This window comes from Silene latifolia, chromosome X (genome assembly GCF_048544455.1).
Source record: "Silene latifolia isolate original U9 population chromosome X, ASM4854445v1, whole genome shotgun sequence".
Lineage (NCBI taxonomy): Eukaryota > Viridiplantae > Streptophyta > Magnoliopsida > Caryophyllales > Caryophyllaceae > Silene > Silene latifolia.
Window position 1 is genome coordinate 170,374,399 of NC_133537.1, and position 3,236 is coordinate 170,377,634.

The window sequence follows — 3,236 nt, forward strand, 5'->3', positions numbered from 1 at the left end:
TCCTGAGACTTGCAAGGCTCTAACCACCTTATAAAAGGGTCTAATCGTCATTTATGCCCTTAGTTAACCTAATCCTTGTACTACAATAAATACCTCTCTTGTAATAATCAAAGGATTAAGCCCTCTTTAATATTTCCACAAATTGGACTTTAATCATTCCTTAATTATTGTTTAAGATTTCTTATTGGGTAATTGAAGACTATTGGGTTATTATTGGAGAATTGACAACTCTTCATCAATCAATCAAGTTTTCTTCTATTATTCTTTGCTTATTATTTGGATCATCCTTAAGTTGGTATAATCTCTTTTTCCCTTTGATTAATTAATTATTGCTTTACTCATTCACCATGTTTAACCTTGTTAATATGATTGACACCCATATTAGAATGTTTACCATGACCATGAGTGAATAGTCTCCTAGCTAGGGTTAATGGGGGATTAGGAGACTATACCATGGGGGTAGATTCATACTTAATCTAATATGTTATCATAAGATTGCTTGCTTGTTGTAGTGTTAACCTATGCACATGTTATGCTTGATAAAATGCTTGACAATGAAACTTTGCATATATATATATCTCTTATCTATTCAACAAGACTTGTAAGATATAAACTAACTCGAGTCTTGTTAGACCATGGATAGAAGTGAATAGGAAGAAAGTAAGTCGACTTGTATGTGTTGTACAGTCATGACCGACTCGGCTCCGAGACCCAAATCTTCCTATGAATCGTAAGACATAAACTAACTCGATTCCACTACAACAATAATTTGCTTGCAACTATGTAAACATGTTTGTATGATTACCACCATGAATGTCCTATAAACCTATGACACCCTACTATTGTTTATCATTTGTTTATATCTTTTAATTTATTGCTTGTTTTACTTTATTGCTTTCATTAGTTTAGACTCAATAACTTCAAACCCCAACAAATTGTGACACAAGCATAAATTGAGATCGATAGAATTAGAACCCAAAGCACACCGTCCCATGGATCGACCTCGATTTAACCACTAACTAGTTGTTTGTTGAGATTATAAATGTGTTTGATGGACTAACGACAACATCAACAATCTTACCTTGAATGCTTTGCAAAAGGATTGAACGAATTAGCATGAAGATTTCAAGAGGATTAAACACCATCCACACCAAGAACTTTGAGAGAAAAGGGAATTTTAGAGGTTTTAGGTTTGAAGTATGAAGAAGAAATAAGAAGAATGAAAGAAATAACAGTTATGTATCCCGTCCAAATACGGGTACTGTAGCAAACTACTCGATCGAGTGACTCGGTTACTCGATCGGGTGGCCTCTACTCGATCGAGTTGGAGTTCTTCGATCAAGTTTCCGCTGCCAGTTCCAACAATTTTGATCTAATAACCCAACTACTAGATCGAGTAAGGTCTACTCGGTCGTGTAGGCACCCGTACTAGGTCGAATAAGGTTAGGAATAAGGTCAAAATTTACAAATTCGGTTAACGGTTCTTGCAAAACAACAACTCGTTCCGAGTCCAAGGTGCATTTGGAACTCGTCACTGGTTATTTCATCCAATTACTACCCATTTGTACTAACTTAAATGCAACACAACTATCTTATCGGAACATTTCACATATTACTCCATCATATATCAACACTTTACAAATTAATACGACTATGACTTGTTTCAACTCTCATGAGCATATATATAATAACACATTATTCTACGTCCACTTACGCATATTCAAATTCAATCGTCCAACATGTGATTACACCATATTAAGCATTCCATTCAGCAATTTAGCTATCACTTACTACTCATATTTGCTTTAGATTTTAACATATCACAACAATCCGACAACCACAAGATAAATCACATAATTATGCCTATTCACAAGGGTATGCAACAACATTCATCCATTAAATTTCACAGCATTACATGACCATTAATACTGACTAAAGCACATACACGGAGATTCGCAATGCATTACCACCATCACATTTTCAGATATTCGTATGCAACTTTCAACACATCCACCATTCTCTATCATATACACACACACTCCCAGCTATTCACATCACTTACACATTTTGGCACTACTATTTGCACACACAAGACATTACCACAGACTCAAGCACGACTATATCTATTCCATATACCACACACAACTATACACATAATTCCCGACTCAATATTCTCATTCGAAGTGGTTGGCTTAAGCATATTGGGGCAAGGATTTTGAAATGGGGGCCCCTTCTCACCCAAAATCGAGCAATTGTCGGGGCTCCCAACACACATACACCAGGTTCATTTTATTAGACTCTCTACGTTCATTAGGCTCATTAGTTACAGGTTCCAAAATCGTCGCTCTGATACCACTTTGTAACACCCCCATCTACCAAGGAGCCTTAGCAAGACCTTCCCCAGCAGATAAGGGTGTTACCATCTCGGTTGCCCGAGGAATTGTAATAATCAAATGTCGATAAAAGAACAATTATGTTTATTTACAAGTTAACAAGAAAAGAAAAGATACAAGTCGTGACATCTAACATCTATATTAAACTGTCTCTGCCATGACTCGTGGTAAACTTATCCCTCCAAGCACCCAGCTATGATCCATATATCAACCTACTAAGACCGACTGCTCACCATAGTGGATCAGGGCAGACACAACACAAAAAGAAAATACAACAACACCACACAAGGTCAGTAACTGAAAGAACACACAGAACCAGACACAACAAACATACACACATCACCTTCTCCAATCACCCACACACCTATGACTGCCCGAAGGTCCACTCCTTCTAGATTATCAATCGCAACCAGTAATCCACGTCGCCAGTGGGGGACTACAGCCGTACCCACCAAATCCCCGCTCATCAATCTTGAGCGAAAACCCATGTTCCTTAATGTGTACATCCCCTCCTATGGTGGGTTCCACAGAGGGTGAATCAAAGGCGTGAAGCCACTCCTGCAAGTGACTCCACTCAGCCGAGGACATGCCTCGCGAACTAGAGACAAACAAACAACAACCAACTATAACCAATTCATACTACCAATCATAACACCAAACACAATGAAGCATTATAACCGACATACTAGACAACCAACAGTATTGAGTAGAAGAACCTACCTCTAGCAATCCGCAGCGCTGCCGTACATAACCACAAGACAACAAGCAACCACCAAAACCACCTATAACAAACAGTATGACCATCTGTTACTATTGGCACAACCACAAATGAAACCAAGAAAG